This window comes from Palaemon carinicauda, chromosome 43 (genome assembly GCF_036898095.1).
Source record: "Palaemon carinicauda isolate YSFRI2023 chromosome 43, ASM3689809v2, whole genome shotgun sequence".
NCBI lineage: Eukaryota > Metazoa > Arthropoda > Malacostraca > Decapoda > Palaemonidae > Palaemon > Palaemon carinicauda.
The window spans coordinates 25,905,703-25,933,074 of NC_090767.1; the positions used below are offsets into that span (position 1 = coordinate 25,905,703).

A 27,372-nucleotide genomic window follows, 5' to 3' on the forward strand; every position below is an offset into this window, starting at 1 on the left:
GTTGGCCAATTCTTGTGCCAGTTGGCCAATTCTTGTGCCAGTGGCCAATTCTTGTGCCAGTTGGCCAATTCTTGTGCCAGTTGGCCAATTCTTGTGCCAGTTGGCCAATTCTTGTGCCAGTGGCCAATTCTTGTGCCAGTTGGCCAATTCTTGTGCCAGCTGGCCAATTCTTGTGCCAGTTGGCCAATTCTTGTGCCAGTTGGCCAATTCTTGTGCCAGTTGGCTAATTCTTGTGCCAGCTGGCCAATTCTTGTGCCAGTTGGCCAATTCTTGTGCCAGTTGGCTAATTCTTGTGCCAGCTGGCCAATTCTTGTGCCAGTTGGCCAATTCTTGTGCCAGTTGGCTAATTCTTGTGCCAGTTGGCCAATTCTTGTGCCAGTTGGCCAATTCTTGTGCCAGTTGGCCAATTCTTGTGCCAGTTGGCCAATTCTTGTGCCAGTTGGCCAATTCTTGTGCCAGTTGGCCAATTCTTGTGCCAGTTGGCCAATTCTTGTGCCAGCTGGCCAATTCTTGTGCCAGTTGGCCAATTCTTGTGCCAGTTGGCCAATTCTTGTGCCAGCTGGCCAATTCTTGTGCCAGTTGGCTAATTCTTGTGCCAGTTGGCCAATTCTTGTGCCAGTTGGCCAATTCTTGTGCCAGTGGCCAATTCTTGTGCCAGTTGGCTAATTCTTGTGCCAGTGGCCAATTCTTGTGCCAGTGGCCAATTCTTGTGCCAGCTGGCCAATTCTTGTGCCAGTTGGCTAATTCTTGTGCCAGCTGGCCAATTCTTGTGCCAGTTGGCCAATTCTTGTGCCAGTTGGCCAATTCTTGTGCCAGTTGGCCAATTCTTGTGCCAGTCAGTCAATTCTTGTGCCAGTTGGCCAATTCTTGTGCCAGTTGTCCAATTCTTGTGCCAGTTGGCAATTCTTGTGCCAGTTGGCCAATTCTTGTGCCAGTTGGCTAATTCTTGTGCCAGCTGGCCAATTCTTGTGCCAGTTGGCCAATTCTTGTGCCAGTTGGCCAATTCTTGTGCCAGTTGGCCAATTCTTGTGCCAGCTGGCCAATTCTTGTGCCAGTTGGCCAATTCTTGTGCCAGCTGGCCAATTCTTGTGCCAGTTGGCCAATTCTTGTGCCAGCTGGCCAATTCTTGTGCCAGTTGGCTAATTCTTGTGCCAGCTGGCCAATTCTTGTGCCAGTTGGCCAATTCTTGTGCCAGTTGGCCAATTCTTGTGCCAGTTGGCCGAATTCTTGTGCCAGTTGGCCAATTCTTGTGCCAGTTGGCCAATTCTTGTGCCAGTTGGCCAATTCTTGTGCCAGTCAGTCAATTCTTGTGCCAGTTGGCCAATTCTTGTGCCAGTTGGCTAATTCTTGTGCCAGCTGGCCAATTCTTGTGCCAGTTGGCCAATTCTTGTGCCAGTTGGCCAATTCTTGTGCCAGTGGCCAATTCTTGTGCCAGTTGGCCAATTCTTGTGCCAGTTGGCCAATTCTTGTGCCAGTTGGCCAATTCTTGTGCCAGTTGGCCAATTCTTGTGCCAGCTGGCCAATTCTTGTGCCAGTTGGCCAATTCTTGTGCCAGTTGGCCAATTCTTGTGCCAGCTGGCCAATTCTTGTGCCAGTCAGTCAATTCTTGTGCCAGTTGGCCAATTCTTGTGCCAGCTGGCCAATTCTTGTGCCAGTTGGCCAATTCTTGTGCCAGTTGTAATTCTTGTGCCAGTTGGCCAATTCTTGTGCCAGCTGGCCAATTCTTGTGCCAGTTGGCCAATTCTTGTGCCAGTTGGCTGATTCTTGTGCCAGCTTGGCCAATTCTTGTGCCAGTTGGCCAATTCTTGTGCCAGTTGGCTAATTCTTGTGCCAGCTGGCCAATTCTTGTGCCAGTTGGCCAATTCTTGTGCCAGTTGGCTGATTCTTGTGCCAGCTGGCCAATTCTTGTGCCAGTTGGCCAATTCTTGTGCCAGTTGGCTAATTCTTGTGCCAGCTGGCCAATTCTTGTGCCAGTTGGCCAATTCTTGTGCCAGTTGGCTAATTCTTGTGCCAGCTGGCCAATTCTTGTGCCAGTTGGCCAATTCTTGTGCCAGTTGGCTGATTCTTGTGCCAGCTGGCCAATTCTTGTGCCAGTTGGCCAATTCTTGTGCCAGTTGGCCAATTCTTGTGCCAGCTGGCCGATTCTTGTGCCAGTGTCAATTCTTGTGCCAGTTGGCCAATTCTTGTGCCAGTTGGCTGATTCTTGTGCCAGCTGGCCAATTCTTGTGCCAGTTGTCCAATTCTTGTGCCAGTTGGCCAATTCTTGTGCCAGTTGGCCAATTCTTGTGCCAGTTGGCCAATTCTTGTGCCAGTTGGCCAATTCTTGTGCCAGTTGGCCAATTCTTGTGCCAGTTGGCTAATTCTTGTGCCAGTTGGCCAATTCTTGTGCCAGTTGGCCAATTCTTGTGCCAGTTGGCTAATTCTTGTGCCAGTTGGCCAATTCTTGTGCCAGTTGGCCAATTCTTGTGCCAGTTGGCCAATTCTTGTGCCAGTTGGCCAATTCTTGTGCCAGTTGGCCAATTCTTGTGCCAGTTGGCCAATTCTTGTGCCAGTTGGCCAATTCTTGTGCCAGTTGTAATTCTTGTGCCAGTTGGCCAATTCTTGTGCCAGCTGGCCAATTCTTGTGCCAGCTGGCCAATTCTTGTGCCAGTGGCCAATTCTTGTGCCAGTTGGCCAATTCTTGTGCCAGCTGGCCAATTCTTGTGCCAGTTGGCCAATTCTTGTGCCAGTTGGCCAATTCTTGTGCCAGTTGGCCAATTCTTGTGCCAGCTGGCCAATTCTTGTGCCAGTTGGCCAATTCTTGTGCCAGTTGGCCAATTCTTGTGCCAGTTGGCCAATTCTTGTGCCAGTTGGCCAATTCTTGTGCCAGTGTCAATTCTTGTGCCAGTTGGCCAATTCTTGTGCCAGCTGGCCAATTCTTGTGCCAGTGGCCAATTCTTGTGCCAGTTGGCCAATTCTTGTGCCAGCTGGCCATTCTTGTGCCAGTTGGCCAATTCTTGTGCCAGTTGGCCAATTCTTGTGCCAGCTGGCCAATTCTTGTGCCAGTTGGCCAATTCTTGTGCCAGTTGGCCAATTCTTGTGCCAGCTGGCCAATTCTTGTGCCAGTGGCCAATTCTTGTGCCAGTTGGCCAATTCTTGTGCCAGCTGGCCAATTCTTGTGCCAGTGGCCAATTCTTGTGCCAGTTGGCCAATTCTTGTGCCAGTTGGCCAATTCTTGTGCCAGCTGGCCAATTCTTGTGCCAGTTGGCCAATTCTTGTGCCAGTTGGCCAATTCTTGTGCCAGTTGGCCAATTCTTGTGCCAGTTGGCCAATTCTTGTGCCAGCTGAATTCTTGTGCCAGTTGGCCAATTCTTGTGCCAGTTGGCCAATTCTTGTGCCAGTTGGCTAATTCTTGTGCCAGTTGGCCAATTCTTGTGCCAGTTGGCCAATTCTTGTGCCAGTTGGCCAATTCTTGTGCCAGTTGGCCAATTCTTGTGCCAGTTGGCTAATTCTTGTGCCAGTTGGCCAATTCTTGTGCCAGTTGGCCAATTCTTGTGCCAGTTGGCCAATTCTTGTGCCAGTTGGCCAATTCTTGTGCCAGTTGGCCAATTCTTGTGCCAGTTGGCTAATTCTTGTGCCAGCTGGCCGATTCTTGTGCCAGTTGGCCAATTCTTGTGCCAGTTGGCCAATTCTTGTGCCAGTTGGCCGAATTCTTGTGCCAGCTGGCCAATTCTTGTGCCAGTTGGCTAATTCTTGTGCCAGCTGGCCAATTCTTGTGCCAGTTGGCCAATTCTTGTGCCAGTTGGCCAATTCTTGTGCCAGTTGGCTAATTCTTGTGCCAGCTGGCCAATTCTTGTGCCAGTTGGCCAATTCTTGTGCCAGTTGGCTAATTCTTGTGCCAGCTGGCCAATTCTTGTGCCAGTTGGCCAATTCTTGTGCCAGTTGGCTAATTCTTGTGCCAGTTGGCCAATTCTTGTGCCAGTTGGCCAATTCTTGTGCCAGTTGGCCAATTCTTGTGCCAGTTGGCTAATTCTTGTGCCAGCTGGCCAATTCTTGTGCCAGTTGGCCAATTCTTGTGCCAGCTGGCCAATTCTTGTGCCAGTTGGCCAATTCTTGTGCCAGCTGGCCAATTCTTGTGCCAGTTGGCCAATTCTTGTGCCAGTTGGCCAATTCTTGTGCCAGTTGGCCAATTCTTGTGCCAGCTGGCCAATTCTTGTGCCAGTTGGCCAATTCTTGTGCCAGCTTGGCCAATTCTTGTGCCAGCTTGGCCAATTCTTGTGCCAGTTGGCCAATTCTTGTGCCAGTTGGCTAATTCTTGTGCCAGCTGGCCAATTCTTGTGCCAGTTGGCCAATTCTTGTGCCAGTTGGCCAATTCTTGTGCCAGCTGGCCGAATTCTTGTGCCAGTCAGTCCAATTCTTGTGCCAGTTGGCCAATTCTTGTGCCAGTCAGTCAATTCTTGTGCCAGTTGGCCAATTCTTGTGCCAGTTGGCCAATTCTTGTGCCAGTTGGCTAATTCTTGTGCCAGCTGGCCAATTCTTGTGCCAGTTGGCTAATTCTTGTGCCAGTTGGCTAATTCTTGTGCCAGCTGGCCAATTCTTGTGCCAGTTGGCTAATTCTTGTGCCAGCTGGCCAATTCTTGTGCCAGTGGCCAATTCTTGTGCCAGTTGGCCAATTCTTGTGCCAGTTGGCTAATTCTTGTGCCAGCTGGCCAATTCTTGTGCCAGTTGGCCAATTCTTGTGCCAGCTGGCCAATTCTTGTGCCAGCTGGCCAATTCTTGTGCCAGTTGGCCAATTCTTGTGCCAGTTGGCCAATTCTTGTGCCAGCTGGCCGAATTCTTGTGCCAGTCAGGCCAATTCTTGTGCCAGTTGGCCAATTCTTGTGCCAGTTGGCTAATTCTTGTGCCAGCTGGCCAATTCTTGTGCCAGTTGGCCAATTCTTGTGCCAGTTGGCTAATTCTTGTGCCAGCTGGCCAATTCTTGTGCCAGTTGGCCAATTCTTGTGCCAGTTGGCTAATTCTTGTGCCAGCTGGCCGATTCTTGTGCCAGTTGGCCAATTCTTGTGCCAGTTGGCTAATTCTTGTGCCAGCTGGCCAATTCTTGTGCCAGTTGGCCAATTCTTGTGCCAGCTGGCCAATTCTTGTGCCAGTTGGCCAATTCTTGTGCCAGTGGCCAATTCTTGTGCCAGTTGGCAATTCTTGTGCCAGCTGGCCAATTCTTGTGCCAGTTGGCCAATTCTTGTGCCAGTCAGTCAATTCTTGTGCCAGTTGGCCAATTCTTGTGCCAGCTGGCCAATTCTTGTGCCAGTTGGCCAATTCTTGTGCCAGTTGGCTGAATTCTTGTGCCAGCTGGCCAATTCTTGTGCCAGTTGGCCAATTCTTGTGCCAGTTGGCTAATTCTTGTGCCAGCTGGCCAATTCTTGTGCCAGTTGGCCAATTCTTGTGCCAGTTGGCCAATTCTTGTGCCAGCTGGCCAATTCTTGTGCCAGTTGGCCAATTCTTGTGCCAGTTGGCTGATTCTTGTGCCAGCTGGCCAATTCTTGTGCCAGTTGGCCAATTCTTGTGCCAGTTGGCCAATTCTTGTGCCAGTGGCCAATTCTTGTGCCAGTTGGCCAATTCTTGTGCCAGTTGGCTGATTCTTGTGCCAGCTGGCCAATTCTTGTGCCAGTTGGCCAATTCTTGTGCCAGTTGGCTGATTCTTGTGCCAGCTGGCCAATTCTTGTGCCAGTCAGTCAATTCTTGTGCCAGTTGGCCAATTCTTGTGCCAGTTGGCCATTCTTGTGCCAGTTGGCCAATTCTTGTGCCAGTTGGCCAATTCTTGTGCCAGTTGGCCAATTCTTGTGCCAGTTGGCCAATTCTTGTGCCAGTTGGCCAATTCTTGTGCCAGTTGGCTAATTCTTGTGCCAGTTGGCCAATTCTTGTGCCAGTTGGCCAATTCTTGTGCCAGTTGGCTAATTCTTGTGCCAGCTGGCCAATTCTTGTGCCAGTTGGCCAATTCTTGTGCCAGTTGGCTAATTCTTGTGCCAGTTGGCCAATTCTTGTGCCAGTTGGCTAATTCTTGTGCCAGCTGGCCGATTCTTGTGCCAGTTGGCCAATTCTTGTGCCAGTTGGCCAATTCTTGTGCCAGTTGGCTAATTCTTGTGCCAGCTGGCCAATTCTTGTGCCAGTTGGCCAATTCTTGTGCCAGTTGGCCAATTCTTGTGCCAGTTGGCAATTCTTGTGCCAGCTGGCCAATTCTTGTGCCAGTTGGCTAATTCTTGTGCCAGCTGGCCAATTCTTGTGCCAGTTGGCCAATTCTTGTGCCAGTTGGCCAATTCTTGTGCCAGTTGGCTAATTCTTGTGCCAGCTGGCCAATTCTTGTGCCAGTTGGCCAATTCTTGTGCCAGTTGGCTAATTCTTGTGCCAGCTGGCCAATTCTTGTGCCAGTTGGCCAATTCTTGTGCCAGTTGGCTAATTCTTGTGCCAGCTGGCCAATTCTTGTGCCAGTTGGCCAATTCTTGTGCCAGTTGGCCAATTCTTGTGCCAGTTGGCCAATTCTTGTGCCAGTGGCCAATTCTTGTGCCAGTTGGCCAATTCTTGTGCCAGCTGGCCATTCTTGTGCCAGTTGGCCAATTCTTGTGCCAGTTGGCCAATTCTTGTGCCAGCTGGCCGATTCTTGTGCCAGTTGGCCAATTCTTGTGCCAGTTGGCCAATTCTTGTGCCAGTTGGCCAATTCTTGTGCCAGCTGGCCAATTCTTGTGCCAGTTGGCCAATTCTTGTGCCAGTGGCCAATTCTTGTGCCAGCTGGCCAATTCTTGTGCCAGCTGGCCAATTCTTGTGCCAGTTGGCTAATTCTTGTGCCAGCTGGCCAATTCTTGTGCCAGTTGGCCAATTCTTGTGCCAGTTGGCCAATTCTTGTGCCAGCTGGCCGATCTTGTGCCAGTCAGTCAATTCTCGTGCCAGTTGGCCAATTCTTGTGCCAGTCAGTCAATTCTTGTGCCAGTTGGCCAATTCTTGTGCCAGTTGGCCAATTCTTGTGCCAGTTGGCTAATTCTTGTGCCAGCTGGCCAATTCTTGTGCCAGTTGGCCAATTCTTGTGCCAGTTGGCTAATTCTTGTGCCAGCTGGCCAATTCTTGTGCCAGTTGGCCAATTCTTGTGCCAGTTGGCTGATTCTTGTGCCAGCTGGCCAATTCTTGTGCCAGTTGGCCAATTCTTGTGCCAGTTGGCTGATTCTTGTGCCAGCTGGCCGATTCTTGTGCCAGTCAGTCAATTCTTGTGCCAGTTGGCCAATTCTTGTGCCAGTTGGCTGATTCTTGTGCCAGTTGGCCAATTCTTGTGCCAGTTGGCCAATTCTTGTGCCAGCTGAATTCTTGTGCCAGTTGGCCAATTCTTGTGCCAGTTGGCCAATTCTTGTGCCAGTTGGCTAATTCTTGTGCCAGTTGGCCAATTCTTGTGCCAGTTGGCCAATTCTTGTGCCAGTTGGCTAATTCTTGTGCCAGCTGGCCAATTCTTGTGCCAGTTGGCCAATTCTTGTGCCAGTTGGCTAATTCTTGTGCCAGTTGGCCGATTCTTGTGCCAGTTGGCCAATTCTTGTGCCAGTTGGCTAATTCTTGTGCCAGTTGGCCAATTCTTGTGCCAGCTGGCCAATTCTTGTGCCAGTTGGCCAATTCTTGTGCCAGTTGGCCAATTCTTGTGCCAGTTGGGTAATTCTTGTGCCAGCTGGCCAATTCTTGTGCCAGTTGGCCAATTCTTGTGCCAGCTGGCCAATTCTTGTGCCAGTTGGCTAATTCTTGTGCCAGTGGCCAATTCTTGTGCCAGTTGGCTAATTCTTGTGCCAGCTGGCCAATTCTTGTGCCAGTTGGCCAATTCTTGTGCCAGTTGGCTAATTCTTGTGCCAGCTGGCCAATTCTTGTGCCAGTTGGCCAATTCTTGTGCCAGTTGGCTAATTCTTGTGCCAGTTGGCCAATTCTTGTGCCAGTTGGCCAATTCTTGTGCCAGTTGGCCAATTCTTGTGCCAGTTGGCCAATTCTTGTGCCAGTTGGCCAATTCTTGTGCCAGTGGCCAATTCTTGTGCCAGTTGGCCAATTCTTGTGCCAGCTGGCCTATTCTTGTGCCAGTTGGCCAATTCTTGTGCCAGTTGGCCAATTCTTGTGCCAGCTGGCCGATTCTTGTGCCAGTTGGCCAATTCTTGTGCCAGTTGGCCAATTCTTGTGCCAGTTGGCTAATTCTTGTGCCAGCTGGCCAATTCTTGTGCCAGTTGGCTAATTCTTGTGCCAGTTGGCCAATTCTTGTGCCAGCTGGCCAATTCTTGTGCCAGTTGGCCAATTCTTGTGCCAGTTGGCTAATTCTTGTGCCAGCTGGCCAATTCTTGTGCCAGTTGGCCAATTCTTGTGCCAGTTGGCCAATTCTTGTGCCAGCTGGCCGATTCTTGTGCCAGTCAGTCAATTCTCGTGCCAGTTGGCCAATTCTTGTGCCAGTCAGTCAATTCTTGTGCCAGTTGGCCAATTCTTGTGCCAGTTGGCCAATTCTTGTGCCAGTTGGCTAATTCTTGTGCCAGCTGGCCAATTCTTGTGCCAGTTGGCTAATTCTTGTGCCAGTTGGCCAATTCTTGTGCCAGTTGGCTAATTCTTGTGCCAGTTGGCCAATTCTTGTGCCAGTTGGCTAATTCTTGTGCCAGCTGGCCAATTCTTGTGCCAGTGGCCAATTCTTGTGCCAGCTGGCCAATTCTTGTGCCAGTTGGCTAATTCTTGTGCCAGCTGGCCAATTCTTGTGCCAGTTGGCCAATTCTTGTGCCAGCTGGCCAATTCTTGTGCCAGCTGGCCGAATTCTTGTGCCAGCTGGCCAATTCTTGTGCCAGTTGGCCAATTCTTGTGCCAGCTGGCCGATTCTTGTGCCAGTCAGTCAATTCTTGTGCCAGTTGGCCAATTCTTGTGCCAGTTGGCTAATTCTTGTGCCAGCTGGCCAATTCTTGTGCCAGTTGGCCAATTCTTGTGCCAGTTGGCTAATTCTTGTGCCAGCTGGCCAATTCTTGTGCCAGTTGGCCAATTCTTGTGCCAGCTGGCCAATTCTTGTGCCAGTTGGCCAATTCTTGTGCCAGTTGGCTAATTCTTGTGCCAGCTGGCCAATTCTTGTGCCAGTTGGCCAATTCTTGTGCCAGCTGGCCAATTCTTGTGCCAGCTGGCCGAATTCTTGTGCCAGTCAGTCAATTCTTGTGCCAGTTGGCAATTCTTGTGCCAGCTGGCCAATTCTTGTGCCAGTTGGCCAATTCTTGTGCCAGTCAGTCAATTCTTGTGCCAGTTGGCCAATTCTTGTGCCAGCTGGCCAATTCTTGTGCCAGTTGGCCAATTCTTGTGCCAGTTGGCTGATTCTTGTGCCAGCTTGGCCAATTCTTGTGCCAGTTGGCCAATTCTTGTGCCAGTTGGCTGAATTCTTGTGCCAGCTGGCCAATTCTTGTGCCAGTTGGCCAATTCTTGTGCCAGTTGGCTGATTCTTGTGCCAGCTGGCCAATTCTTGTGCCAGTTGGCCAATTCTTGTGCCAGTTGGCTGATTCTTGTGCCAGCTGGCCAATTCTTGTGCCAGTTGGCCAATTCTTGTGCCAGTTGGCTAATTCTTGTGCCAGCTGGCCAATTCTTGTGCCAGTTGGCCAATTCTTGTGCCAGTTGGCTGATTCTTGTGCCAGCTGGCCAATTCTTGTGCCAGTTGGCCAATTCTTGTGCCAGTTGGCTGATTCTTGTGCCAGCTGGCCGATTCTTGTGCCAGTCAGTCAATTCTTGTGCCAGTTGGCCAATTCTTGTGCCAGTTGGCTGATTCTTGTGCCAGCTGGCCAATTCTTGTGCCAGTCAGTCAATTCTTGTGCCAGTTGGCCAATTCTTGTGCCAGCTGGCCAATTCTTGTGCCAGTCAGTCAATTCTTTGCCAGTTGGCCAATTCTTGTGCCAGTTGGCCAATTCTTGTGCCAGTTGGCTAATTCTTGTGCCAGCTGGCCAATTCTGTGCCAGTTGGCCAATTCTTGTGCCAGTTGGCTAATTCTTGTGCCAGCTGGCCGATTCTTGTGCCAGTCAGTCAATTCTTGTGCCAGTTGGCCAATTCTTGTGCCAGCTGGCCGATTCTTGTGCCAGTTGGCCAATTCTTGTGCCAGTTGGCTAATTCTTGTGCCAGCTGGCCGATTCTTGTGCCAGTCAGTCAATTCTTGTGCCAGTTGGCCAATTCTTGTGCCAGCTGGCCGATTCTTGTGCCAGTTGGCCAATTCTTGTGCCAGCCGGCCAATTCTTGTGCCAGTTGGCCAATTCTTGTGCCAGTTGGCTAATTCTTGTGCCAGTCAGTCAATTCTTGTGCCAGTTGGCCAATTCTTGTGCCAGCTGGCCGATTCTTGTGCCAGTCAGTCAATTCTCGTGCCAGTTGGCCAATTCTTGTGCCAGTTGGCCGATTCTTGTGCCAGTCAGTCAATTCTCGTGCCAGTTGGCCAATTCTTGTGCCAGCTGGCCGAATCTTGTGCCAGTCAGTCAATTCTCGTGCCAGTTGGCCAATTCTTGTGCCAGCTGGCCGATTCTTGTGCCAGTCAGTCAATTCTTGTGCCAGTTGGCCAATTCTTGTGCCAGTCAGTCAATTCTTGTGCCAGTTGGCCAATTCTTGTGCCAGCTGGCCGATTCTTGTGCCAGTTCAGTCAATTCTTGTGCCAGTTGGCCAATTCTTGTGCCAGCTGGCCAATTCTTGTGCCAGTGTCCAATTCTTGTGCCAGTTGGCCAATTCTTGTGCCAGTCAGTCAATTCTTGTGCCAGTTGGCCAATTCTTGTGCCAGCTGGCTGATTCTTGTGCCAGTCAGTCAATTCTTGTGCCAGTTGGCCAATTCTTGTGCCAGTTGGCCAATTCTTGTGCCAGCTGGCCGATTCTTGTGCCAGTTGGCTAATTCTTGTGCCAGTTGGCCAATTCTTGTGCCAGTTGGCTAATTCTTGTGCCAGCTGGCCAATTCTTGTGCCAGTCAGTCAATTCTTGTGCCAGTTGGCCAATTCTTGTGCCAGTTGGCCAATTCTTGTGCCAGTCAGTCAATTCTTGTGCCAGCTGGCCGATTCTTGTGCCAGTCAGTCAATTCTTGTGCCAGTTGGCCAATTCTTGTGCCAGTTGGCCGATTCTTGTGCCAGTTGGCTAATTCTTGTGCCAGGCTGGCCAATTCTTGTGCCAGTTGGCCAATTCTTGTGCCAGTTGGCCAATTCTTGTGCCAGTTGGCCAATTCTTGTGCCAGTGGCCAATTCTTGTGCCAGTTGGCCAATTCTTGTGCCAGCTGGCTGATTCTTGTGCCAGTCAGTCAATTCTTGTGCCAGTTGGCCAATTCTTGTGCCAGTTGGCCGATTCTTGTGCCAGTCAAGCAATTCTTGTGCCAGTTGGCCAATTCTTGTGCCAGTCAGTCAATTCTTGTGCCAGTTGGCAATTCTTGTGCCAGCTGGCCGATTCTTGTGCCAGTCAGTCAATTCTTGTGCCAGTTGGCCAATTCTTGTGCCAGCTGGCCGATTCTTGTGCCATTTGGCCGATTCTTGTGCCAGTCAGTCAATTCTTGTGCCAGTTGGCAATTCTTGTGCCAGCTGGCCGATTCTTGTGCCAGTCAGTCAATTCTTGTGCCAGTTGGCCAATTCTTGTGCCAGTCAGTCAATTCTTGTGCAGTTGGCAATTCTTGTGCCAGCTGGCCGATTCTTGTGCCAGTCAGTCAATTCTTGTGCCAGTTGGCCAATTCTTGTGCCAGCTGGCCGATTCTTGTGCCAGTTGGCCAATTCTTTGTGCCAGTCAGTCAATTCTTGCCAGTTGGCCAATTCTTGTGCCAGTTGGCCAATTCTTGTGCCAGGCATTCAATTCTTTGCCAGTTGGCAATTCTTGTGCCAGTTGGCCAATTCTCGTGTAAGTTTGTCAATTCTTGTGCCAGTTGGCCAATTCTCGTGCCAGTTGGCCAATTCTTGTGCCAAGTTTGTCAATTCTTGTGCAGTTGGCCAATTCTCGTGCCAGTTGGCCAATTCTCGTGTAGTTTGTCAATTCTTTGAGCATGTGGGCCAATTCTTGTGCCAGTTGGCCAATTCTCGTGTGAGTTTGTCAATTCTTGTGCCAGTTGGCCAATTCTTGTGCCAGTTGGCCAATTCTTGTGCCAGGCTTCAGTTCTTGTGCCAGTTAGCCAATTCTTTGCCAGTTGGCCAATTCTTGTGCCAGTTGGCCAATTCTCGTGCCAGGCATTCAATTCTTTTGCCAGTTAGCCAATTCTTATGTAAGTTTGCCAATTCTTGAGCAAGTTGGCCAATTTTTATTTCAGTTGGTCAATTCTTGTGCCAGTCAGTCAATTCTTGTGCCAGTTGGCCAATTCTTGTGCCAGCTGGCCGATTCTTGTGCCAGTTGGCCAATTCTTGTGCCAGGCATTCAATTCTTTTGCCAGTTAGCCAATTCTTATGTAAGTTGGCCAATTCTCGTGTAAGTTTGTCAATACTTGTGCCAGTTGGCAAATTCTTATGCAAGTTGGCCAATTCTCGTGTGAGTTTGTCAATTCTTGAGCATGTTGGCCAATTCTCGTGCCAGTTGGCCAATTCTCGTGTAAGTTTTTCAATTCTTGAGCATGTTGGCCAATTCTCGTGCCAGTTGGCCAATTCTCTTGTAAGTTTGTCAATTCTTGAGCATGTGGGCCAATTCTCGTGCCAGTTGGCCAATTCTCGTGTGAGTTTGTCAATTCTTGAGCATGTTGGCCAATTATCGTGCCAGTTGGCCAATTCTCGTGCCAGGCATTCAATTCTTTTGCCAGTTAGCCAATTCTTATGTAAGTTGGCCAATTCTCGAGCAAGTTGGCCAATTTTCATTTCAGTTGGCCAATTCTTGTGCCAGTCAGTCAATTCTTGTGCCAGTTGGCCAATTCTCGTGCCAGGCATTCAATTCTTTTGCCAGTTAGCCAATTCTTATGTAAGTTGGCCAATTCTTGTGCCAATTGGCTAATTCCTGTGCCAGTTGGCCAATTCTCGTTTCAGTTGGCCAATTCTTGTGACAGTCAGTCAATTTTTGTGCCAGTTGGCCAATTCTTGTGCCAGTTGGTCAATTCTTGTGCCAGTCGGTCAATTCTTGTGCCAGTCAGTCAATTCTCATGCTAGTCAGTCAATTCTTGTGCTAGTTGGCCAATTCTTGTGCCAGTTGGCCAATTCTCGTGCCAGTTGGCCAATTCTCGTTTCAGTTGGCCAATTCTTGTGACAGTCAATTCTAGTGCCAATTGGCTAATTCTCATGCCAGTTGGCCAATTCTTGTGCCAGTCGGTCAATTCTCATGCTAGTCAGTCAATTCTTGTGCTAGTTGGCCAATTCTCGTTTCAGTTGGCCAATTCTTGTGACAGTCAGTCAATTCTTGCGCCAGTTGGCCAATTCTTGTGCCAGTTGGTCAATTCTTGTGCCAGTCGGTCAATTCTTGTTCCAGTCGGTCAATTCTCATGCTAGTCAGTCAATTCTTGTGCTAGTTGGCCAATTCTCGTGCCAGTTGGCCAATTCTCGTGCCAGTTGGCCAATTCTCGTTTCAGTTGGCCAATTCTTGTGACAGTCAATTCTAGTGCCAATTGGCTAATTCCCATGCCAGTTGACCAATTCTCGTGCCAGTTGGCCAATTCTCGAGCCAGGCAGTCAATTTTTGAGCAAGTTACCCAATTCTAATGTAAGGTGGCCAATTCTCGTACCAATTGGCTAATTCCCATGCCAGTTGGCCAATTCTCGTGCCAATTGGCCAATTCCCATGCCAGTTGGCCAATTCTTGTGCCAGTCAGTCAATTCTTGTGCAAGTTTATCATTCTCGTGGAAGTTAACCAAATTCTCATCATAGATGGTCAATTCTTGTGCAAGTAGTTCAATCCTCTTATTTTGTTAAAACTTTTTTGGGCTCAAGCCATGTCGTCCTAATGGAAGTTCCTATAGGGTAGCTTCCTAGGGTATATTACAACTACGGCGATATTCACAGAGAATTTACCTTAAGGTACCCAGAATTCTAACTCCTGGAGCGAATATCCCTAATGAAAGGGATATCGCGACATATCAGAGGACGTATTCTTGACACGCCACATGGCAATCTGCACCCCAAACAGAGATAACACATCGAGGGGTCAATTGGCAAGAAACGAAAACGGGAAAGAAAAAGGGGGAGCCGCTCCCAAGGCTCCCTCTCCTCCAGTTTCGTAAGCGTGCCTGGCGCCATCTGTATTCCTTTTTGCGTAGCTTAACAACTCGGTGTTTTTTCCTGTGTTTCTCGCAAATCTTGGATTTATTCAGCTTTTCATGGCTTCTCCAACTTCGCCGGCCTCTGATAAGTTGAGTACCATTTCTTTTATGTATAAATGTAGGCTCTTGGTAAATTTTTAAGTGATTAATAGGATTAATCTTTGTTACAAGAGCCGTAGCCTACCGGAGGCGTCATGGACGCTGTCGCTCGCTAGGTATGAGTTTTAGTTAGCCAGAGCGACATTCCCGGTTGTTTTGCTTTAATAAATTTTAGCTATTGAGCGTTACATAGGATTTCCTTTCGTGCTTTAGTATTATTTTGGCGAAGTATTCGCCAACTCTGGCTTACGCTAGGCCATGTAGCCTAGTCGTTTGGTCCTAGTACTTCCTGCATGATTTTGGTTTTCCGAGTGTATTAAAATTTTATTGAAGCTTTAGGCTGTTTTTTATACATTTAAGATTATGTTGAATATTTCCAAGATAGTATACGAGTGAGTTTCGATGATTTAGGTAATCGATTCTCTTGGTGCCTAGGCTAAGTTGCTTATGGAGCCTTAGTATACTTTATCATACTCCCCGGTTGCTTTCTTTTCTTCGGAGAAGGTATGCAATCCCTTTCCCTCTGTTTAAGCCTTGGGCTTATCCCTAAGTGGTTTATCTGAATTAACTTTCGATAAAACTATACTGGGGTGTTACTGTACCTGCCTGTTCCAGTAAGTCTGGTTTCAGAGAGGGACAGAACAACAGAGTTTTTAGTCTGAGTCTGTGTTCGTCTGGCTTGGGGTAGAGTCTCCCTCGCTGGCCTGACACAGACATAGGAGGCTTAGCCTCCTTAGGTCACTACCGAAGGTTTCTGTACGAGATGATTCCTTCTTTTGTGATCTAGCAGACTAGTCCTTGTTGCTGTTCTTGGTGGGAGGATAAAATCCTTTCCCTGGGAGTAGCAACACCTTCCTTGCTTTGGTTCTTTGGGAGCTGGCAAGTATTGCTAGCCTCCCTCCTTGGATCTCCCTTAGGTTAAGATGAGTTTCCTTGGCTGCGGGTGATCCTTCACTAAAGCAAGGTTGGTAGGACCCTCTTTTGTCCCTTCCCCCTCTATCTCTGTAATGGCCTAGCCATTACAGTACTGTACGTCATTCTACATCTGGACCTAGGATAGGTTAGGATGTGGAATTGACTCAGTCCTTTGCCGGCCGGCAGAGTCTGCCGGCCGGCAAGGGTCTTCTGCTTGAGTGCTGCCCGGACCTCCCTTGGTCCCTCATCCATGCCTGCCTGTGAGTCAGACGGCATTGGTCAGGAAGCCTGAATTAGATTCTCCCCTTCCTTATATGCACTCTTTCGGATTGCCGGGCTTGGAGGTTGTTTACGCTCTTATCCCGGCATCCATTCTGTTTTCTTCTAGAGCTGTACCCAACCCAGCTGCCGGCCTATGAGGCCGGCAGCCGGGCAGTCGTAGTCCTCTGGTTCTTTTGCTGCTGGCTGGCATCGGTTGTTTACCTTTGCCGGCCGGCTAATGTCAGCCCTTGTCTGCCGGTCGCCAGGAGAGTGGCCGGCAGCCGGGTGCTACCTTGTGTAGCCGACATGGGCTGTTGCCGTGCATTTGAACCAGCGTTCTACCGCCTTATAGCTGTTAAGTAGTATACTTTAAAGCTAGTTATGGTGTGTGCCAGCCGGCACATAACCTTCTATACTGTGCCAGTATTCTTCAGTATAACATATACTGTAAGAGGAAAACTATAGTATAAGTTTTGGTACAGCACTGTGTGTTCTAACGCTTTTGTGTTGTCTTGCACAGCCCTTTGCTGTTGCCTTACAGATAAGAAAGTGAGTTCTTTCTTGTCTATTATCCAGGATTTTAAAATCATTGCTTAGGTGTGAGCTACACCTGTTTCCTCTGGAAACTTTTCATTGGTTATTCTAGAAGAGATTAACCATACGATTTTATTATCTGGAAGGCTGCAACAATTGGTTGTGAAGGAAACACAAGTGTGTGTCTTTCCTTTCTGAATTGTTATGCTAAACTGTGCATATCCAGTGATACATAGTTCACTTGATACTCATGGAAATTTCTTCTCTTTACAGGAGGACCCTCCGAAGTGCGGAAGTGTTTTCTGCAACGTCCGCAGTAAGAACCTCTGCGGACATGAGTTTTGTAGGAGGCACGCAGCATGCGCTGTCTCCAAGGGTGATCTCCAGTATTGGGACCCTCAGGTATGTACCGTGTGCACTAACCTGATTACTGAGGCCTTTGATTCCCCTAGGACGGCGGAATCAAGGGATATAGCAAGGGAGAAGCTTCGTACCTGGGTAAGGGGCTTCCAGAAGAACACCTATGGACCTTATCTTCCAAGTGAGAAGATGAGGGTGTATCTTTTCCCTAGGGCATCAGCTGATGCAGTGATTCCCCAGCCTCAAGAGGAGATCCCCCAAGTTCAGATCCAGGTGGATGCTGAAGTCGCGGTCGCTATGCAAGACATCCAGTTGGATGACAGGATGTCTAACGTGGACGTGCGTCTGGAGGAAGACCTCCTGGCAGAAGCCCAGGATGAAGTTCAAGCCCCAGACGTTGTAGAGGAAGAGGTCGACGAGGTGTTGGCTACTCCGGTTCAGATCCCAGAGCCTATTCCCTCAACATCGGCCGCTCTCCCAGTAGAATTGGGTCAGGCCCTCTCCTCCATTGTTGGAATGATCCAACAAATGCAGAAGGAGAATCAGGAGAAGGCGGCTGCAATGGAACTGCAGATGCAGAGGCTTGCAGCATCACATGGGCCCCAGAAAAGGCTCAATGTGAAAGACCTTCCCTTGTGCTCAGATGCTAACCCGTGGAGGTATGCTGAGCACATGCCGATGACGACTGGAAAGATCGTCATTTCGGATAAGTTGGGTTCAGTTCCCCTAGAGGAGGTGGAATTCTGGCCCAGCAAGGGGTCATATCCGGACTGTTATGTCCGGTTGAGGAAGGAACCAGCTTCAAAGGAGGAGACAGAGCCGAAGGAGGTCATAGTGATGGACCATGCTAAGGCTCAAGCTTTGCTTTCATCTTCGATGAAAGAGAGGGGCTTCACGAACTCAAGGGTAGCTGCATTGAGTACGAAGCTCCCTTCCTTTGTGTCCTCTCCTGCTAGAGCCTTCCCCTTTTTACAGAAAGGGTTTGCGGCTGTACCAAAAGCAGTCGAGGCCGGCAAGCCTTGCCCCTTCCTGGAGGAGTGTAAACCCTTGTCGCTGGCCCTGCCTATGGACCACAAAGACTGGAAGGACGTCCATCTTACCTTCTCAGTTGGGAAGTTGGAGGCTGATATTGCCGGACGTCAGTTCGGCGAGGACCTCCCTAAGCTGTCTGACTTTCTTTTGCGGAGAGAGCTCGATACAAAAGAAAGACTGGCTGCCTCAATGTCTCTTCAGACTACTATTGAGACGATGGCAAGTGACCCCAAGGTCCATGAAATGTTCATGGTAGTGGCCAAGACTCATCTGGCTACAGTGACGAAGGACCTTTATAGCTTCGTCAGAGCGAGGAGAGCTTGTAGGGAGTTCATGTTCACCTCGGCTACAGTGAGGCACGAGCCAAGGAAACTAATCTCCTCCAACATTTGAGGCAAAGACCTTTTCCCTACCGATTTGGTCAAAGAAGTTGTTGATAAGGCCGCCACGGAGAATAGAAACCTTCTCCAGAAGTGGGGCCTGGCTATCAAAAGAAAGTCTTCCCCGGATGAGGGTCCTCAACCAAAGAGGAAGACTATGAGGACTAGGCTACCGTCTCGGCCAGCCAAGCCTCTTAGACAGCAACTGCAATTGCCATTGCCTTCAGTGCCCCAGATGGTGGCACAAACCCCGACCACATTCCAGTGGGTACCCCAGGCCGTGTCGACACAGTCCACGGCATTCACCCCAACGTTCGAAGGGCAGTCTACTTCCTTTCGAGCAAAGCCTAGAGGAGCAGCCAGAGGCTCGTCTAGGCGCCCCTCAAGGGGAAGGGGATTCAGGGGTGGTCGCGGTCGGGGAGGCAAGACCTCAGGACGGCAGTCCAAGTGAGATGATGCCGGTAGGAGGGAGACATCAGAATTTTCGGGATCGGTGGACCTTCGATCCCTGGGCCCACAGCCTACTCAAGAACGGACTGGGCTGGAGCTGGTACAGCACTCCACCCCCGTGCCCTCGGTTTTTCCAACACTCCAACCCCGTTCTGGAGGAGTACGTTCAAGAACTGTTGGAGAAAAAAGTGATCCGAAGGGTGAAGTCCATCAAATTCCAAGGGAGGCTGTTTTGTGTTCCCAAGAAAGACTCGGGAAAGCTCAGAGTCATTCTGGACTTGTCGCCACTCAACAAGTTCATAGTGAATTGCAAATTCAAGATGCTAACACTGCAACACATAAGGACCTTACTGCCCAAGAGGGCATATTCTGTCTCCATAGACTTGTCAGACGCCTATTGGCACGTTCCAATCAACCGTCGACTCTCCCCCTATCTAGGGTTCAAGCTACAACGAAGACTATACGCCTTCAGAGCCATGCCATTCGTGCTAAATATAGCCCCAAGGATTTTCACGAAGCTTGCGAGCGTAGCTCTCAAACAATTACGCCTAAAGGGAATTCAGGTAGTAGCCTACCTGGACGACTGGCTGGTGTGGGCAGCATCTGAGACAGAATGCTTGCAAGCTTCCAGTCAAGTGATCCAGTTCCTAGAGTATCCAGACTTGAAGATCAACAGAAAAAAGTCTCGACTTTCTCCATCTCAAAAGTTCCAGTGGCTGGGAATCCACTGGGACCTAATGTCACACCGTTTCTCCATCCCGGCGAAGAAAAGGAAGGAGATAGCGGGTTCTGTCAAGAGACTTCTAGATTCCGAAAGGATATCAAGACGCGAACAGGAGAGGGTACTGGGTTCTCTCCAGTTTGCTTCGGTGACAGACCCAGTGCTAAGAGCACAGCTAAAGGATGCAACCGGAGTTTGGAGAAGTTATGCATCAAACGCGCGAAGAGATCTGAGAAGACCAGTTCCGCTTCGGCTACGTACTCTTCTCAGGCCTTGGTCCCAAGCCAGACATCTAAAGAAGTCGGTTCTTCTTCAGCCACCTCCCCCGTCGGTGACGATTCACTCAGACGCCTCGAAGGAGGGATGGGGAGGTCACTCTCATCGGAAAAAAGTCCAGGGGACTTGGTCCTAGCTATTCAAGACCTTTCACATAAACTTTCTAGAAGCTATGGCAGTGCTCCTTACCTTAAAGAAAGTCTCCCCGCGTCACTCGATCCACATAAGGTTGGTGATGGACAGCGAGGTAGTTGTGAGATGCTTGAATCGACAAGGATCGAGGTCACCACCTCTCAACCAGGTGATGTTGGCCATCTTCCGATTGGCGGAAAAGAAGAAGTGGTACTTGTCGGCAGTTCACCTTCAAGGAGTCCGCAATGTGACAGCGGACGCTCTATCCAGGTTCACACCGATAGAGTCGGAATGGTCCTTAGACGCAGGATCATTCTCCTTCATTCTGAATCAAGTCCCAGAACTGCAGATAGACCTCTTTGCGACGTAAGACAACAAGAAGTTGCCCCTGTACGTGTCCCCGTACGAGGACCCCTTAGCGGAAGCAGTGGACGCGATGTCCTTCGACTGGAACAGATGGTCCAGGATTTATCTGTTCCCTCCTCACAACCTTCTGTTGAGGGTCTTCAACAAACTGAGATCCTTCAAGGGGGTAGCGGCAATAGTGGCCCACAAGTGGCCGAACAGCGTGTGGTTCCCCCTGGCATTGGAACTACGGCTGAAGTTTGTACCGCTACCAGATCCAGTTCTGACCCAGCGAGTCCAGAAGTCGACTGTCTGCGCTTCATTACAGAAAACCCGGACCCTGCAGCTCATGATTTTCTCTCCCTAGCGGTGAGAAAGCGTTTCGGGATTTCGAAAGCCAGCATAGACTTCCTAGAGGAATATAAGTGCAAATCTACTAAAGGCAATATGAGTCATCTTGGAGAAAATGGGTGGCCTTTGTCAAGGCGAAGAATCCGCAGGAGATCTCGACAGACTTCTGCTTATCTTTCTTCATCCACCTCCATGGTCAAGGGTTGGCAGCTAACACGATTTCGGCGTGTAAGTCTGCTTTGACAAGACCCATTCTATATGCCTTCCAGGTCGACCTCGGTAACGAGATCTTTAACCCTGGATAGGTACGGTGGGTCGTTTGCGACCCCGAGCGTAAAAAAAAACAGGTTTTTCTCACGTGACTCACCCCTGTGACTGAATTTGTGGGTGATCGACCTGCAGGAGGTGTCTCCCCTACACGCTCTAGTAGTGTCCGGATGTGCATTGCTGTAGCTGTACTCCTTCCCCGATTTCTGAGACGCTTCGGGGTCGTTCGCGTCCGAGTTTACCCTTCTGAGGTAGTTTGCATAATTATCAAAGTTATTACGTATTATGAAATTGTCGTAGAATAGTGCAACTTGTATAGGTTATCAGTTGTGGAAAGTCTTGGTGGATTGTTTGGCTACCATGTGCATGTTTTTTTTTTTAGTTAAAATGTCGTTCATCACCACGAGGACCATTTTACCGCGAGTGCCCCTTTTTCATTTTTTTTCATTTTTTTGCCAAGTCATTTTTCCGTAAGATATTGCCAAATAGTGTCGTAAAACTTTTGCTTGTTTAGTGTTGGAAAGTGTGTCTAGATGATCTGGCTACCCATGCATGACTTTGTTTTTGTCAGATACGACGTAGTTATTGGTATATTGGGTATTTAACTGCGGTTACCAATTTCTGTTTTTTTTCAATATTTGTAAAAATTACTACGTAGTAAGGAATTGCCGTATATTATTCATTTGTTTTTCATGTTTATGTGTTAGAAAGTGTGCCTTGATGGTTGGGCTAACACGTGCATGTCTTTTTTTTTATCTGAGATGTCGTATATTAGAATGTCGGGCATTTTACCGCGAGTGTCCCTTTTTAATTTTTTTTAATTTTTTTGCCAAGTAATTTTTCCGTAAGATATTGCGAAATAGTGTCGTAAAACTTTTGCTTTTTTAATGTTGGAAAGTGTGTCTAGATGATCTGGCTACCCATGCGTGATTTTGTTTTTGTCAGATACGACGTAGTTATTGGTATATTGGGTATTTAACTGCGGTTGCCAATTTCTGTTTTTTTTTCAATATTTGTAAAAATTTACTACGTAGTAAGGAATTGCCGTATATTATTGATTTTTTTTCATGTTTATGTGTTAGAAAGTGTGCCTTGATGGTTGGGCTAACACGTGCATGTCTTTTTTTTCTATCTGAGATGCCGTATATTAGAATGTTGGGCAATTTTCCGCGAGTGCCCCTTTTTATTTGTTTTGCATTTTTTTGCTTAGTCATGTTACCGTAAGGAATTGGCAAGTAGTGTCGCAAAACTTATATTTTTATAGTGTTGGAAAGTGTTTCTAGATGATCTGGCTACCCATGCCTATTTTTTTTTAGCCAGATATGGCGTATATATAAGTATGTGTTCGATTTTCCTGTGATTGCCATTTTTTCGTTTTTTCCCATTTCTTTCAAAATTACTACGTACTAAGGAACTATCACAGAGTAATATTTCATTTATATGTTTATTTGTCGGAAAATATGCCTTGATGGTTTGCCTAGCACGTGGCTGAAATTTTTTTTTTCTGAAATGCCGTATAATAGAATGGCCATTTTTCCACGAGTGCCCCTTTTTATTTGTTTTGCATTTTTTTGCTTAGTCATGTTACCGTAAGGAATTGGCAAGTAGTGTCGCAAAACTTATATTTTTATAGTGTTGGAAAGTGTTTCTAGATGATCTGGCTACCCATGCCTATCTTTTTTTTAGCCAGATATGGCGTATATATAGGTATGTGTTCGATTTTCCGGTGATTGCCATTTTTTCGTTTTTTCCCAATTCTTTCAAAATTACTACGTACTAAGGAACTATCACAGAGTAATGATTCCTCTAGATGTTTATTTGTCGGAAAATTTTGTTTACTTTTTTTTTGATTGAATATCATCAAATTTTTTTGGCTAAAATATTGTTTTACATTTTTTTTTTCGATTTTATTTCCCTTCAAAAAAAATTTTTGTGTCAGAATTTCATTTTTATAGTCGTAAAATAATCGACAATTATCCAGCAACCCACCATACAATTTTTATGCATATCCAATAATAATTAGATTAGTAAATAACACCTTGAAATTGACATACCCTTCCTACATTTCAAGTGGCAGATTAGGGAGTCTGAATCAGTGTGGTTGGCGGCCATTTTGTGGACATATCCGAAGCGTAAGCTGCCCTATCTATATATATTCATGTTCCCTATAGAATTTGTGATATTTTGGTATATTTTTACCTGCATAAATATCATATTATATATTAAATATATGTATTTTTTTACGAAATTTCCAAGTACTCAAAAAATTACCTTTAGATATGGCCCCTGATATAAATGTAATTTACAAAATAATGAAGATTTTTTTACATATTTCTATTTTAGGATAACATATGTTTATTCCCTAAAAAAATTAGCCACTTCCTATTTCATTTGGGTACCCAAAAAAATTCATGAAATTTGGACAATTTTTTTTGGCCAAAAAAAGTTACCCTTTTTTTCTCATTTCAGATCTTCACCTCCATGGGTCTGACTTCATCCAAAATACATCAAGATGTGTCCTAAACATTCAAGAATCAATTCCTAAAAGGATTTGTGTATATATGTATAAACTTTTTTTTTATGAATTTTTATGTCAGGTCTTTTTTTTTCTACTTAATTTTTTAAAATATTTATAATAAATAGTTTTTCTGCAGATGAGTAGTATTTATCTTTACAGTTGTTTTAAGCATTCATTGAAGTTTTTTTTTGGCAAAAGAAAAAAGGAGGTTACTGCAAAAACTGATTTTTCAAGAATTTTTTTTGGCGTCGGGGTCGTTCGCGTCCGAGTATACCCTTAAAGGGGTGTCCGAGGACCGTACCTATCCAGGGTTAATAAAGTTCCGAAAGCCTGCGCTAGGCTCAGACCTTCAGCACCTCCAAAGGCCATTTCATGGTCTTTAGACAAAGTTCTTCATTTCGCTTCTCTGTTGAGCAATAAGGAGTGTGCGTTAAAGGATTTGACACAAAAAGTTATTTTCCTATTTGCACTCGCGTCCGGGGCCAGGGTTAGTGAGATTGTAGCCCTCTCGACAGAGGCAGGTCGTGTTCAGTTCCTGGATGGGGGAGAACTGAACCTGTTTCCGGATCCTACGTTTCTCGCCAAGAATGAGTTACCCACCAACAGGTGGGGTCCCTGGAGAATCTGCCCTCTGAAAGAAGATGCATCTCTATGTCCGGTAGAATGCCTAAAGGTCTATCTTCGTAGAACTTCAGACTTCAAGGGTGGTCAACTATTCAGGGGAGAAACATCAGGCTCAAATTTATCTCTGAATCAACTCAGAGCGAAAATCACATATTTTATTCGCAGAGCGGATCCTGACAGTACACCCGCAGGTCACGATCCGAGGAAAGTTGCCTCATCCTTAAATTTCTTTAATTGTATGGATTTTGAACATCTCCATTCATACACTGGCTGGAAGTCTTCCAGAGTGTTCTTTCGCCACTATGCGAAGCAAGTAGAGGAACTAAAGAGATCTGTGGTAGCAGTGGGTCGCGTCGTTAACCCTACTGTTTAACTCTGCGAGGAACAGTGGTTTTAATTGGGACGATTAATTCCAGGGTGAGTGTGTAGTTACTTACGGTACTACAAACTAAGTGAGGGCACTGAGTTGCCCACGTAGACTGTTCCATTTCCAAAGGTGAACCTAGCATAAGTGCAGACGTGTGCCGAGCATTTTCTAACGCTAATGTGATTGATGTGTAATACAGACTTTTATGACTCTGATACCTCGGTATCTTAAAAGTGGCAATAATGTTTTTTCTTCCAGATAAACAAGTTCTGTTTACTATCATACTTATGCTTAAAGCTTTGGGTTATCCTCTCTTTTATATATATATATATATATATATATATATATATATATATATATATATATATATATATATATATATATATATATATATATATATATATATATATATATATATATATATATATATATATATATATATATATATATATATATATATATATATATATATATATATATATATATATATATATATAATTGTTGTTAACCTGTCTATTTATTGTTTGTCAATAAACTTGTTCTTGAGAACCTTGCGTCTCCTTCACCTGTGTCAATTTATGGGTATAATTGATCATTCATTCTATGTACTTTATCTGGGATAATTCTAATAGAATTGTTCCTTTATGCAAGCTATGTTGCATTGGTTTATGCTTTCCCTTAACGGGAGGACTCCGTCCCAGAAGGGGACGGTGGCGGTTTTACAAGTTTCCTCCTATGCGGATATAAACCTTTGTCCAATACAAGTATCGTGCCGAGAACTGGTCGATATTTGATATTGACGCAGTGGTTCTTTACAAACTATGCTTTACTTAATATGGGGCGAGACCACTATATTAGCTTGCCTGGTATTCATACATAGGTATATGTACTCTTCGAGACTTTTCCAGAGTCTAGTAGGACTCTTCCCTGTAGGGGGCAGGAAGCTCTAACATGGTTTATGGTTAGTTGAAAAGATGTATAACAGTAACATCTTAGGTCTCTAGGTCTAGTCGACCGGGAAAAATTACCTCCGGGGGTACGGCACGTTCTGAGAATCCACAGATACAGTAATGCTCTGGTATACTTCCATCAGGACGACATGGCTTGAGCCCAAAAAACGGATTTTGAGCGAAGCGAAAAATCTATTTTTGGGTGAGATGGCCATGTCGTCCTGATGGACCCGCCCTTCCCTTTCTATGAAAGGGCTGTAGGACCCCTCCCTACATACAGTATCTGTAGCACCTCGTGTACGCTACAAGGAATACAGATGGCGCCAGGATTGGCGCCAGGCACGCTTACGAAACTGGAGAAGAGGGAGCCTTGGGAGCGGCTCCCCCTTTTTCTTTCCCGTTTTCGTTTCTTGCCAATTGACCTCTCGATGTGTTATCTCTGTTTGGGGTGCAGATTGCCATGTGGCGTGTCAAGAATACGTCCTCTGATATGTCGCGATATCCCTTTCAGGAGGGATATTCGCTTCGAGTTAGAATTCTGGGTACCTTAAGGTAAATTCTCTGGGAATATCGCCGTAGTTGTAATATACCCTAGGAAGCTACCCTATAGGAACTTCCATCAGGACGACATGGCCATCTCACCCAAAAATAGATTTTTCGCTTCGCTCAAAATCCGTTTTATTTTAATGCTGTTACTTATCTTAGAATAAATTATTTTTCTTCGCTTCCTTTCCTCACTGGGCTATTTTCCCTGTTGGAGCCCCTGGGCTCATAGCTTAATAATAATAATATGAAACGACAAAGTGGAGTGAGCAACGAGGAACCTGGTTATTGTTGTAGTTGTAAATATGAGTATTGAAAAATACTTTTTTTGGGGGGGGGAAATGAGTTTTCTAAATTGGTATTCTCTCTCTCTCTCTCTCTCTCTCTCTCTCTCTCTCTCTCTCTCTCTCTCTCTCTCTCTCTCTCTCTCTCTCTCTCTCTCTCTCTCTAATGTAATGATAGATAAAATTATTAGAATATTAATTTATTTCCTTTTTCAGATGTTGAACCCAGGAGACCACAAGACACTCCAAAGGTTTAAAGGCATCTCATGAATGGCAGATGAAAGGGACAGTGACAGTGTCCTTAAGACTAACCATATATACACATGACCAGCACCCTAGGCCCCTCTCCACCCAAGCTAAGACCAGGGAGGGCCAGGCAATGGCTGCTGATTACCCAGTAGGTAAATAACAAGAAACATAATTAATCTGTTATTTCTTTGTCTCAAGCTTTTATCAGTTGCTTTAAACTTTCACTGCTTCGTTTTCAAGCTTTTTAAACAGATCTAATCTAGGTCTATGTCATTCACATTCATGTAGAGGTTTTCATTGACATACTTCCGTCTTTATATACTGTATTGCAAAATTAATATTATCATTCAATCTCTCAGAAGATTCTTGTAATAAAAAAATATGTAAATACTAAATTGATTTTCAGTCCTTCGCTTGTATCTTATTAAAATTTAACTGTCCATTTTTTGTAACATACGCTTCGTAATTCATTATTAATATTTCATACATTTTTATATAAAGACGAAGTATATATGTAAATCATTTTGACAGTTAAAAAAGCACCTTGCGACACTGGCAATATTATTATTCTTTTTGTCTTATTTCCAGTCGCATAATTATTCTACAAATGTCTTTATAATGTTTATTGTTATTCAGTGTTAATGTTTTCATCTCTTCAAATTATGTTTTTGTATTCCTCATATTTAATATAGTTTTACAAGTAATGCTTAATTTATGCATATTGATCTTATCAATATAACGACCATACGTTTAGCTGTGTGAATCCGTGATCTTGAATCTCGTTTTCCATGATGCCCATTTTCTATATTAATGCTAAACTGCGATATACTTTTCAGAAAGTGATGAAGATGACGTTAGTTCTGTATTCTTGGACGGATATACAGGAATTAGTCAATCTAGTGAAGCATTAAGGTCTGACCCCTGGCCGTCCCTCCTATATAGAGGAAAGAAGTGATTTTGGAGACTATGTCCAGTAATTCAGAATAAATATATCCTACCTGGCAACTTTTAGCCACCATTTCAAAACTCTGGCCAGTCATACCACCCATATATACTATTGGAAGTTCAAAATCTTTGATTCTTGTACAAAAAGAATACAATTGTATAATTTCTTTGGGCCAAAATAAAATTACATAATAAATATCATTACTTTTTATCATTCCAAAAAGATATTCCAAAATTATTTTAAAACTGAGATACGGTTTTGTCCTAGGCCAAAAAAAAAAAAATAAAATAAAATAAATTTTTTTTTGAATTTGTACAATTATGGATCCAGATTTTCCGTCATTTTGCCCTGGATTTACTACCAGCCTCTTTTGCTTTATTTCTTCGGTGTCGACGATCCTCCGCTTGTCTCTGACTCCTTGCAATCTTCTGGTATGAGAATGCTCCAACGCTGAGTTATGTTTAGGCCTATAGCTGAAACACATGAAATATCACAATTAGTTAATTTAAGAATATTTGCATAGAAGTAAAAGGGTTAAAATGTATAATACAAAACTAAAAGCATTTAAGAGCATTGGTTTTGTAGTCTCGTAATGCTGTT

The 27,372-nt window shown here is 46.1% G+C and overlaps 1 protein-coding gene and 2 long non-coding RNA genes across 5 annotated transcripts in view; 2 read left to right on the plus strand and 1 right to left on the minus strand.

Moving 5' to 3' along the window:
• LOC137633404 (elongator complex protein 2-like) overlaps positions 1–27,372 on the plus strand; it is a 273,506-nt gene that overhangs the window by 124,264 nt on the left and 121,870 nt on the right. The gene's annotated exons all lie outside the window — the stretch shown is intronic.
• Positions 1–27,372, minus strand: part of LOC137633405 (uncharacterized) — a 360,609-nt gene that overhangs the window by 57,521 nt on the left and 275,716 nt on the right. The gene's annotated exons all lie outside the window — the stretch shown is intronic.
• On the plus strand, positions 25,798–26,967 carry LOC137633979 (uncharacterized). Its single transcript, XR_011042394.1, has 2 exons — positions 25,798–25,978; positions 26,663–26,967. It is a non-coding gene; the product is annotated as an uncharacterized lncRNA (long non-coding RNA).